This window comes from Periplaneta americana, chromosome 5 (genome assembly GCF_040183065.1).
Source record: "Periplaneta americana isolate PAMFEO1 chromosome 5, P.americana_PAMFEO1_priV1, whole genome shotgun sequence".
Taxonomy (NCBI): domain Eukaryota; kingdom Metazoa; phylum Arthropoda; class Insecta; order Blattodea; family Blattidae; genus Periplaneta; species Periplaneta americana.
In genome coordinates, this window is record NC_091121.1 from 17,836,403 (window position 1) to 17,849,801 (window position 13,399).

The 13,399-nt window shown below is 35.7% G+C and overlaps 1 protein-coding gene across 1 annotated transcript in view; it reads right to left on the reverse strand.

Annotated features, from left to right (window-relative positions):
• The window catches only part of LOC138699498 (cyclic GMP-AMP synthase-like receptor), a 60,773-nt gene extending 55,730 nt beyond the window's left edge, over positions 1 to 5,043 (reverse strand). The window contains exon 1 of the mRNA XM_069825429.1: positions 4,834 to 5,043. The gene's annotated coding sequence lies outside the window, so the exon portion shown is untranslated. The remainder of the gene's footprint in view (positions 1 to 4,833) is intronic.
• Positions 5,044 to 13,399: the final 8,356 nt, after the last annotated feature.

Here is a 13,399-nt window from a genome sequence, read left to right on the forward strand (position 1 = left end):
CGAGTAAAAAGAGATTTTTTTTATTAAGAAGAGAGGTAAAGCTTTTATTCTATTACACTTTCTTACGCATGACATTTTATGTTACAAATAAACAGTGAAGATTTTAGTAAAGAAATACTGTCTGCATCTGCTTTAGAACAGCTAAAGGTAAAAATGGAATATCAACAAGGTGAGACTGATATCAAATATCATTAGCAAGTTCTGCGTGAGAGTTACAGAATTGCAAGACATATAATCGACTAGCTAAGAACATTTATGGATAAATTTGAAATGTGGCAGTATCATGAAGAACATAGACAACTTCACTTTCTTTGACTATAAACTATCTTGAAGAGTGATAAGAAAATCTTCTTATCAAATATAAGACCCTACTTCAAGACCTACAGCAGAATTCACTGCTAAGTTCGAGAAACAGTGACAATTGACAAGGAATAGAAATTTTTCTGAAATCTTATTGGCTTACGTCGATAGAAAATCCTGAAAATTTATAGTTTGAATTAATAAATCTACAGAACACCACGCCACTCAGATTCCAGCAAAATCAGGAATCGAACTGTTCGTAATGTTGCCTAAGTCAGAATTTCCAAATATACTCTTTGCTTCCATATATACTGTATGTGCTTGAGGCAGAGTTTAATACAAGAAAGAAGTGCAGAAGCTCTCAAAGTAAGGAAAGAGCTCAGAAGTAAGCTTATTTCATCTGCCTTGACATGTAAAAAATACTTCCTTGAATTTGTTATTGTTTGCGAATACAGACTATTACCTTTCTGAGAACAGAGGAATACTCTATAATGTACAAAGACTTGTAAATTCTAGCGTTCTACGTTTCAAATAAGACCTATAATAAGAACTATTATACAAATAGTGTAATAATAAATAAGTGTTGCAGCTATATTCGTTGTATCTTGAAAAGGTTGTATTCATTTTGTGTTTACAGTACTAAACTAATTTACAAAGCTAGAAAATAATATAATTTTGTTATGTGTTCAGGTATAGTCTGTCTAAAATTACTATAATTATTGTACCATGCGTCATTCTGAAATTCAGATCATGGAATAGATATCACGATCACCTGCATGAGCCGCCAGAGCTCACCGTGGCTTTAGCAGCGAAACTACAAACAACTTGTAACTGTTGTGGCTGGCTCCGTCTGCCTTTCTCTCTTTCAAGGTTTTTTTTTTAGCACTTTGGGAGCACGAGTTGCCCATCCATGCCCATAGCTCTACACAAATTTTCTACAGTGACAATTAGGGTTAGTAAGTTCATGCTCTAGAACTTATTTAAGGGTTAAGATCATACAATGAATTTATTAAAATAAATGCAGAATTAAGTAACCTTAATAATAACAGTTTCAGCACGTTGGTAATACATAACAGAATAATTGTTATTAAACATTATATTTCTTTAAATTGAAACGGTTCATTATTTAACTTTTCTTTCGCAAATTATAGATAAGTTTATTTTTTTTTCAACTACTGCCTTTTCTCAATTTCTACTTAAAATTTCAATTGTCTCACTTAATTTCTAGTACTATATTATGAAACTGGAATTGCTTCAAGCACGAGATTTTGTTCTTTTGGGTGAAAACTATACATTTTGAATAATACAGGGTGGAAGTGAAATAATCCTGCAGATTGACAGGGACGATGGGGTACACTTAAATGAATAGAAAACCTATATTACGTTTTGTGATTAAATGCACGGTTAATTAGAAACTGAGTTGGAAGATTCAGCAGTCCGGCAACATCGCCGCTAACACAATGGTTTTTCTTCTCGTGAGAGGTCAACGAACTAAGATGTCTCTCTAGGTCAGGCATGTCAAAGTAACCATAGACGGCATATTTTGCCATAGCCATGGTTTGACTTTTCTACAGTGGCCAAATGATTGACAGCTCAGCTGAGAGTTCGATTGCTCGAAAGTTAATTGCTAGTCTCTTGTACTAAAAGCATTGGCTTAGTCTGTTTCAGAAGATATAAAGCTTTTTGTTTTAATGTTGATTGAGCTTACTTTTTGCAAAAAATGTATCATTCATTATTGCAGTAGGCCTACTATAATACGATTTTCTAGTGGAACCACAAAGTAAAACATTGATAATTTATAAGTATCTGAACTTTTTTTTCAAGTATAATTAATTAAGTGCTGTGCAATAGGCTACTTACGACCGAAGTAGATATTTTCTTGTGCAATATTTGAAGTGTGAGATAATGTATTTTCAGTGATTTTAAAAATAAAATATTTATAAACCTGTTTTCCATACTTCAAAATATTAAAAATATCTATAGTTCAGAATACATTATTCATTACGTGAGGTGGGGAAATAGTGTATTATGTAATTAGCTAATTAGATATTTTGCAATAAGCATGTTTAATATTACTAGGATTCGCGTTACGGAATGCGCGCTGGTTCGAGTTCTCATGGGGAAAGAAATTTTCTCATGAAATTTCGGCCAGTGTATGGGACGGGTTCCCACCCAGCATCGTGATGCACTTGGGGAGCTACGATAGGTAGCGAAAATCCGGTTTCGCAAGCCAGCTATAACGGCTAGGGGGATCATCGTGCTAACCACACGATACCTCCATTCTGGTTGGATGATCGTCCACCTCTGCTTCGGCATGTGGACGTGAGGCCAGCAGCCCGCTGGTCGGTCTTGGCCCTTCAAGGGGCTGTAGCGCCATGGATTTTTTTTTAATGTTTAATATTAGGGTTTCGGAGTAAACTGCTTGTATGAATTAATTTCAATACGAACACAGAGTTCTGGATTTCATGTATAGTATTTTAAATTTAACATTTAACGTAAGAACATTGTAACATATGTAAGTATCCCAAGGTTGGAGTTCGTAGTAGATTGTTTTATAGGAGAAAGCTGCTACCGTTGCCACACGAGCCACAACCCTCTCGTACTACTGACCTTGACAAGACTGCGCTAGGAGAACCTCTCTGTCTATAAGTGTAGTGTTGCAATCTGTTTCGCATTGTTCAGTGGCTTGAAATTAGTGGATTTAAATTAAATTTACACGAAAACCGCCTACGCTATGGAAATTCGCCAGAGGAATAAATTCTTCTTTATTCGATTTTCTATCGATATGGACAAAAATCACGATCCTATTCGCAATAGTTACCGAATAAGAGGGTGTTAAATATTTGAAAAAAAAAAAATTCTGAGAAAATTGTAGAGCAGTAGTCGTCAGCACTCGCTGAAATGGGTAAAGTGAAACGAGTGCAACGTAATATGCTCCGTCGTGCAGAAGGGAGAGATAGAAAGCATACCCGCCAGCAGCCACGGGTGCACGCCAGTGAAATGTCTTATGCGCGGGTAAGAGACGTTAGCCCGAGGGTGCACTGTGCTGATGACCGCTGCTATAGTTTCCACCACATGGTATTACACTTTTTGTTACATACAACATGAGCTATTCGCTCTTAAAAGCTGCAAGATTATTTCACTTCCACCAGTATACCGGGATTGATTTTATGAAACCTCCTATGTGACAATACAGAGCATATATTTTTTTTTTCAGGAGAAAGAGAAAAATAATTAAATATTAACAGGCATACATAAGAATACTAGATAATTCGGTAAAAAAAAAAAAACGTTGGTGAATATGATGAACATCAATGACATCATCGAGGATCATTGTAGGCATACTGACATTTAATTAATTTTTTCTTCCTCCTGAAAAATTATTCTCTGTACTGTCACATAGGAGGTTCCATAAACGATATGGAATTTGTAATTTCAATAAATTTAAATTTAAATTCAAATTCAAATGAAGTCAAAATTAGAATTTTACCGTGAGCCAAAATAATACAAATAAGTATTTTCCCTCCATAGGCTATAATTAGTGGCATGCAAATTACCAAAGGCCAGGTGCTGGTTACTGTAGAGCAAAAATTATATAATAATTTGTTTCTTTAGTTGCGGTGAAGATCACCAAAATGTAACCCATGCATTGAATATACATTTAAAAAATTAGCAATATTACTTTGACGGGGAAGGTAGCGCCTCAAAACACCTTCCAGCAGCCGCCATTGCTTCACCCCTCCAGATTTTGATCCGTTTTTTAGCGGAATATACATAAAAATTGATGATACAACGTAAATTATGGTAGAGGACTAATTAAATTGATAGATAATGGATTTGTACGATAACAGCTTTCAAATAAAACTTTACGCTCGACCATGCCGAAATGTAGTAATTATACACCTGGTAGTAGCCCTTTAATACACCTCATTAAAGTACACCTATTAATTATAGTTCAGTTGTTCAGCCAATGAGAAATCACCATTGTACCATTATAAAAGCGCAAGTATCGATTATTCTCGGATATGCAATCGAAAGACAACTAGCGAAAAGTCACGGAGGCTGAAATCCAATACTGTCGCAGAAGGTTATGTTCTGTTACTATAATAATTAGCGTTAATTGTAAATAATATTCAAAAAAATTCAAATTGTCATCTCGTTTTTCAATTCTAAATCAATTTCCAGGTTATATCAAGACTAATGTTCATGTTATTCTCTAGATTATATCAAGGTCAATGCCATCGTTCCTCGGAAAAAAATCAATACTTTCACGTCTGCACACATCTCACAATTTAGAAAGTCAGTTCCCCTCCTCCTCGCTTGCGCTCGTTTCATAAACAAACATACTCGCGTCTTAATTACTACCATTATAGGCTCGTTGCATAATGTACTATTGTGACACACTTTGACAAATGTCTTATTTTCCACAAGAATAATTGATGTATTAAGGATATTATTAAACGAACAAACATTCTTACTTTCTGGATGACACTCGTAAAATATACTTAAAGAATGTAATAGCATAACAATCACCAATTGCATGCCACCCTCTCTTTTCAATCATTATTGTTTCGACGTCTTGTAAAGTCATAGATCAGGGCTCCAGCTAAAACTATGGCACCTATACCAGCAGCCATTCCCAACCATGAAGAGGAAGTTTCACTTTGCGCCATGTCTGCTGATGAGGCCTCCTGATCCAGCTGTACTGTGCGACCCGAGCGTTCTATTGCCCTACAAAAAGAGAATCAGTGATCATAACACACGTAATACATCAACTATGACTGTAATACAGCGCGCGGCATAATATATAACTTACTAGGTCTAGCATATAACCAGTCGCAGCTCGCGTGTTTAGTGGGGAGATACGACCGCTCTCTCGTACGGAAGAAAAAGGAATCAGAGACTAAAGGCTGGTTCACAATAAATCGGAAACGAGAATCGGAACGAAAACGGTAAAATTGTTAAAATGTATACATTTAAATGTGAGCGTTCACAATTAACGAAAAGCTTGCCGTAGCCCGGGATCGGGAACGGAGAGTAGGCCAAGTTTCAACTTTGGCGTTCACGTTTCCGATCACAGCCCACTATTGCCATCTAAAAGCTATTTTGTCGTCGTATATTTTGTAGCAAGAAGACCGTGACATAACCTATGCATTATTTTGTTCTGTGCTGTGCATCATGGAGCAAGTTTTATTTGATGAGATTCTAATATTGAGTGTTGAGGAAAATCCTCAAGTTTACGATAAGCGGCGCGCCTCGTATAAAGATGAGAAAATGAAGGAGAATACGTGGCTTTCAATAGCTGCATCTTTGAACACCGATCAGAAGCGAATCATATTTTATTACTGTATTGGTTGTATTACACACTACATATTCATGCTTCAATTCAATAACTACTGTTGTGTTCATTTTTGTTCTATTACAAATGTTTCTTCTCTAATTATTTTACGTTATGGTAGACTTAAAATAGGTTGTGATAATAAAGATGCATGGGTATATTTATAATACCGTACCTAATGAAATGTTTCAGTTGAAATTTCGAAGTTGGTTAACCTGTGTTTATGTTGGCTGCCTTGTACTCATGAGAGAACGCCATTGATCAATTATACACAAATAACATCAGAATGCGTAATATCGACTTTACATATCGTTATTGACATGCATATCGATATGCATAGTCGTCTACGTTCACGGTTTATTGTGAATCAAAAATTTTCATATTCACGTCCTCTGCTTCTCGTTTTCATTCTGGTTCTCGTTCCCGGTTTATTGTGAACCAGCCTTAATGACGGTGATTTAGATCTATAATCCAATATAAATAATGCACCGTAGACAGGTACAGTAATAAAAACGTTATGTTTATTTTACCTTTTTTTCAAAGTATATGTTGAAAATAATGTCTGGATGCAAGAATAACATAGGAGAAACACGTAGATATTCAAGTAACAATACAGCTAAGTCCTAGGAAATCTTCACACCGATCAGCACAGGAATGCGCCACGTCTCAAAAAGCAGCATTAAATGGGCTAAAATGCTCCACTTTTATTCTTATTTTTAGTGTATGAAGTTGCTCTTCACGATCAGAAAGTGGGTGTGGCGTTACTGTACGCAGATTGGCCCCAATTTCATTTACGTCATAGTCAACTAACAACGTGCGAGACGTACTGCGTCCTTTTTTTTTTTTTTTTTTTTTTTTTTTTTTTTTTTTTTTTTGGCAATATTGACTCAGGATGAAAAACACTGTGCTTACTTCCAGTCGTTCACGTGATTGAGTCCTGTTATTTGAGGTTAGTATATTCTTTTGAGAAGATTAACTCCGTACGTAGATGAAATTATTGGGGATCATCAGTGCGGTTTTCGGCGTAATAGATCGACTATTGATCAGATTTTTTGTATTCGACAGATAATGGAGAAAAAATGGGAGTATAAGGGTACAGTGCATCAGTTATTCATAGATTTCAAAAAGGCATATGACTCGGTTAAGAGGGAAGTATTATATGATATTCTTATTGAATTTGGTATTCCCAAGAAACTAGTTCGATTAATTAAAATGTGTCTCAGTGAAACATACAGCAGAGTCCGTATAAGTCAGTTTCTATCTGATGCTTTTCCAATTCACTGCGGGCTAAAGCAGGGAGATGCACTATCACCTTTACTTTTTAACTTCGCTCTAGAATATGCCATTAGGAAAGTTCAGGATAACAGGCAGGGTTTGGAATTGAACGGGTTACATCAGCTTCTTGTCTATGCGGATGACGTGAATATGTTAGGAGAAAATACACAAACATTAGGGAAAACACGAAAATTTTACTTGAAGCAAGTAAAGCGATCGGTTTGGAAGTAAATCCCGAAAAGACAAAGTATATGATTATTTCTCGTGACCAGAATATTGTACGAAATGGAAATATAAAAATTGGAGATTTATCCTTCGAAGAGGTAGAAAAATTCAAATATCTTGGAGCAACAGTAACAAATATAAATGACACTCGGGAGGAAATTAAACGCAGAATAAATATGGGAAATGCCTGTTATTATTCGGTTGAGAAGCTCTTATCATCCAGTCTCCTGTCCAAAAATCTGAAAGTTAGAATTTATAAAACAGTTATATTACCGGTTCTTCTGTATGGTTGTGGAACTTGGACTCTCATTCTGAGAGAGGAACATACGTTAAGAGTGTTTGAGAATAAGGTGCTTAGGAAAATATTTGGGGCTAAGAGGGATGAAGTTACAGGAGAATGGAGAAAGTTACACAACACAGAACTGCACGCATTGTATTCTTCACCTGACATAATTAGGAACATTAAATCCAGACGTTTGAGATGGGCAGGCATGTAGCACGTATGGGCGAATCCAGAAATGCATATAGAGTGTTAGTTGGGAGACCGGAGGGAAAAAGACCTTTAGGGAGGCCGAGACGTAGATGGGAAGATAATATTAAAATGGATTTGAGGGAGGTGGGATGTAGATGGGAAGATAATATTAAAATGGATTTGAGGGAGGTGGGATATGATGATAGAGACTGGATTAATCTTGCACAGGATAGGGACCGCTGGCGGGCTTATGTGAGGGCGGCAATGAACCTTCGGGTTCCTTAAAAGCCATTTGTAAGTAAGTATATCTATAAAATCCGAGTTAGGTTTACTAAACAAAATCTAATGTCAGATTCATTTTTCGACCCAAAATTAAGTTAATTGAGCAATTTTGAGAAAGGAAAGAATTTCTAACACAAGTGCATTTTTAGTATTTTTATTTAAGGTTAGTATATGTAAACAATTAGAATTAATAAACAAAATCTAATGTCATATTCTTTCTTCTCGACCCAAAATTAGGATAGTTTAGCTAATTTGAGAAAGGAAATAGTTTCAAAGTGTATTTTTTGTTAATTGTCAATAACTAATCAAACAAAACAGGTGATAAAGAATCTTCCTGTTTAACTCCGGTAGTAACATTGAAAATGTTGGACATACAAGTCTGTACTTTAATTTTATAGTTGAAATTCGCAATACATATTTTCAGCGAATTTATTAATTTCTGAGGTGTACTATATTATAGGCTAAGAGGGATGAGTTACAGGAGAATGGAGTAAGTTACACAACACAGAACTGCACGCATTGTATTTTTCACCTGACATAATTAGGAACATTAAATCCAGACGTTTGAGATGGACAGGGCATGTAGCACGTATGGGCGAATCCAGAAATGCATATAGAATGCTAGTTGGGAGGCCGGAGGGAAAACGACCTTTGGGGAGGCCGAGACGTAGATGGGTAGATAATATTAAAATTGATTTGAGGGAGGTGGGATATAATGGTAGAGACTGGATTAATCTTGCTCAGGGACCAATGGCGGGCTTATGTGAGGGCGGCAATGAACCTCCGGGTTCCTTAAAAGCCAGTAAGTAAGTAAGTACTATATTATAGGCCCTATTACATCAGTTAGTTGAAATAGGAGAATGAAGAATAGGAATTTAATAATGCGTCAGTGAAACAATTATAGTAGCAAAAAACGAAAACTAACCTAACTCCTGGGAGTTCATTTTGAATCTAACCTTACCTGGGACACGCATATCAAACACACATGCAAGAAAGTTCCACTCTTCGCTCATTAAAAAGATTGTACCACTATCCAGCTAATTTAAACCAGGCGCTTGTACAGACTCTTATTATGCCTCATTTCGATTATTGTGACGCTTTATTCAATGATCTCAGGGTGGATTTATCCCAGAAACTGCAACGTATTCATAATGCGTGTGTTCGTTTCATTTGTAATATCCGCTACTACAATCACATTTCGCCTCCTTTCAATAAATTATTGTGGCTCAGGTTAAATGAGAGGAGAAAGTTACATTCCCTTTCTCTCTTATACCGAATTTTGCACACCTCTATTCCCTCTTACTTATCTGTCCGATTCCACAGTCTTTCTCGGTATCGTAACTTAAATACTCGGTCACAATATGATAACACGCTAGAAATACCACTCCATACATCATCTCTTTATTCTTCATCTTTCACTGTTGCTACTTCTCGTCACTGGAATTCTCTGCCACCTGAAGTCAAGGGCTGCCGAACTTTAATTTCCTTTAAATGTAAATTAGAAAAATATCTTACGATGAGTTGCCAGACCTAACGCGTTGCTAATATTTAATGGAATGTGTTCCATTGTATTTATTTTTATTTTTTTTGTTTCTTATTTTTATTATCTAAATCGTGTTTATTTATCACTTAACGCCAATATGTATCCCACTATGTTGTTTTTTTTATTATCAATCTATTGTTTTTGTGTACATTTTATTCAATTGTCGGTTTCTGGTTCAATTATGTAAATCCTACTTAATTGTATTCTAATACTAATATGTATACTAATTTGTTTATTTTTATTTTTACTGTGTACATTTTTTTTATTGAATTATCGGCTTCTGTTTTTATGTGATTCGTATTTGATTCTAACAACATTAATATGTATTCCACTATGTTTATTTTTATTTTATGAGGTAAATTTTTATGTAACTACCTCTTTTGATCTCATTATGTACCTAAATTGTATCAGTATGTAATTACTTAATTCCGATCCAGTTTTATGTTCAACTATGTAAGCAAGTTTTAATCCTGGTTGAGTGTAAGAGAAGGCCTTACGGCCTTAACTCTGCCAGGTTAAATAAAGCCATTATTATTATTATTATTATTATTATTATTATTATTATTATTATTATATCACTAGCCGTACCCGTGCGCTCCGCTGCACCTGTTAGAAATAAATATAAAGTAATTACATAATTAAAATAGGACATTTGATCCAGAGAACATTCGTGTTTGATAGAAGGATAAATCGTTTAATATGTTACTTAATTTAAATTATATTTAAATAATTAAAATGCGGTCATTTTGGTCCAGAGAGCACTCAGAAGTTACTGTAATAACATTATAGCATTATGTCCATCTACAGAAACTACACTTTCCAATGGTGAAATAATAATTAATTATACAAATCGGTTAATTTAGCTTTCGATATTACTTCATACAAACACAGAAACATTCTCTGTAGGCTATGTTTCATAGCTTTCGATTGTTGTCGTCCAAGGCCCCTTATAGACGTAGTCATTTATTTTCATTTCATTACACCGCCTTAGATGGCATTGTATTTTAATTTTAAAACTCATTTATCTCATTAAATATCAGTCCTATAAAAATTTTGCAAGGAATAAAACTTATCGGAAATCATTTTTAAAGAAACGTTTGTTATGTAACATATTTCACAAAAACCAATAATAAGCCAGATATTTCCATTTATTGAATTCAGGCTCCCTTATAAACCCCTTTTAAATAACGTATTTTGAATATCATATAGCCTAAAATCTAAGTTACAGCGAACTTAATTTATATTCCAATTTTCATATAAATCGGTTCAGCCATTATCGCGTGAAAAGGTAACAAACATCCAGACAGAGAGACAGACAGACAGACATACAAACAAAAATTTCAAAAAAACGATTTTCGGTTTCAGGGTGGTTAATTATATATATTAGGACCAATTATTTTTGGAAAACCGAAAATTACTAGAAAAATTTCGGCTACAGATTTATTATTAGTATAGATAATCATCAAAACAGTATTAAGTTGATTGGAATCATCCAATTTTCTTTTAGAAGTGCTATGTTATTTTCAGACGTCGATACATTTTTATGTAGGGCCTAATTTTTTTTTTGATGCTTTATATAACTTTGACTTCATTCATTCATAGTTTTCTGTACAAGGGTATGTCTGGTCAAGTCCCCGCTGCAAACCCAGCATTCTCCAATATTCCCTCTTTACCTCCATCTTCGTCTTCCAATATGATCTATATATCTTTATCATCTGACATCTTCTCTGCCCAAATTCTTTCTACGTTCATCATTCCTTCCAGTGCATCCTTCAGTAGGCAGTTTCTTCTTAGCCAGTGAAGGTAAAGGTAGAGGTATCCCCGTAACATGCCATGAAGGCACTTGGGGGGCATGGAGGTAGAGCCCCATGCTTTCCATGACCTCGGCACTAGAATGAGGTGGTGTGGTCGGCACCACGCTCTGACCGCCTTTTACCCCCGGGAAAGACCCGGTACTCAATTTTATAGAAGGCTGAGTGAACCTTGGGGCCGTTCTGAAAGTTTGGCAACGAGAAAAAATCCTGTCACCACCTGGGATCGAACCCCGGACCTTCCAGTCCGTAGCCAGCTGCTCTACCAACTGAGCTACCCGGCCGCCCTCTTAGCCAGTGACTCAGGCAATTTATTTACTCTAGTATTCACCGAACTTTTAACATTTGATTTCCTTTTAAACACTGTGCAATTTTACTAGTGGAATAGCGTCAATTAATAACTTCACTGCTTAAAATGAAGCAATGTAACAAATCTGCCAGAATCAGCCGGAGATCGGCTGAGTTGGTAACACTGCTGTCTCGAATTCATCCAGGCAGAAGCTTGCCTCGTCACGAGTTAGAAGAGAGATAATCTCTAGAAGAGAGATAATCTCTCTTCTAACCGTGGAGAGAGTAAGGTTTACTCCCTCCACGCTTCTAAGTCGTTGGAGCCACTGAACTTAAGCAGTGTCGCCAATTCAGCAGTTGTACCGCTAGATCTCGCGTATCAATCCCCATAGCCATGGGTGGGCAACTCGTGCTCTCAAAGTGTCAACACAACCTTAGTGCAGGTAGAACGGACTCTGTATCAGCTGTACTGTCTGTGTGCGGTTCTTTCAAGACACGAGTTCGATCGCGTCTGCAGTAAGTGGCGGCTCGTTTTAAGTGAAAAACAATATAATTCCCAGATCATTTCCATTTAGTTACGAGTAAAAAGAGATTTTTTTTATTAAGAAGAGAGGTAAAGCTTTTATTCTATTACACTTTCTTACGCATGACATTTTATGTTACAAATAAACAGTGAAGATTTTAGTAAAGAAATACTGTCTGCATCTGCTTTAGAACAGCTAAAGGTAAAAATGGAATATCAACAAGGTGAGACTGATATCAAATATCATTAGCAAGTTCTGCGTGAGAGTTACAGAATTGCAAGACATATAATCGACTAGCTAAGAACATTTATGGATAAATTTGAAATGTGGCAGTATCATGAAGAACATAGACAACTTCACTTTCTTTGACTATAAACTATCTTGAAGAGTGATAAGAAAATCTTCTTATCAAATATAAGACCCTACTTCAAGACCTACAGCAGAATTCACTGCTAAGTTCGAGAAACAGTGACAATTGACAAGGAATAGAAATTTTTCTGAAATCTTATTGGCTTACGTCGATAGAAAATCCTGAAAATTTATAGTTTGAATTAATAAATCTACAGAACACCACGCCACTCAGATTCCAGCAAAATCAGGAATCGAACTGTTCGTAATGTTGCCTAAGTCAGAATTTCCAAATATACTCTTTGCTTCCATATATACTGTATGTGCTTGAGGCAGAGTTTAATACAAGAAAGAAGTGCAGAAGCTCTCAAAGTAAGGAAAGAGCTCAGAAGTAAGCTTATTTCATCTGCCTTGACATGTAAAAAATACTTCCTTGAATTTGTTATTGTTTGCGAATACAGACTATTACCTTTCTGAGAACAGAGGAATACTCTATAATGTACAAAGACTTGTAAATTCTAGCGTTCTACGTTTCAAATAAGACCTATAATAAGAACTATTATACAAATAGTGTAATAATAAATAAGTGTTGCAGCTATATTCGTTGTATCTTGAAAAGGTTGTATTCATTTTGTGTTTACAGTACTAAACTAATTTACAAAGCTAGAAAATAATATAATTTTGTTATGTGTTCAGGTATAGTCTGTCTAAAATTACTATAATTATTGTACCATGCGTCATTCTGAAATTCAGATCATGGAATAGATATCACGATCACCTGCATGAGCCGCCAGAGCTCACCGTGGCTTTAGCAGCGAAACTACAAACAACTTGTAACTGTTGTGGCTGGCTCCGTCTGCCTTTCTCTCTTTCAAGGTTTTTTTTTTAGCACTTTGGGAGCACGAGTTGCCCATCCATGCCCATAGCTCTACACAAATTTTCTACAGTGACAATTAGGGTTAGTAAGTTCATGCTCTAGAACTTATTTAAGGG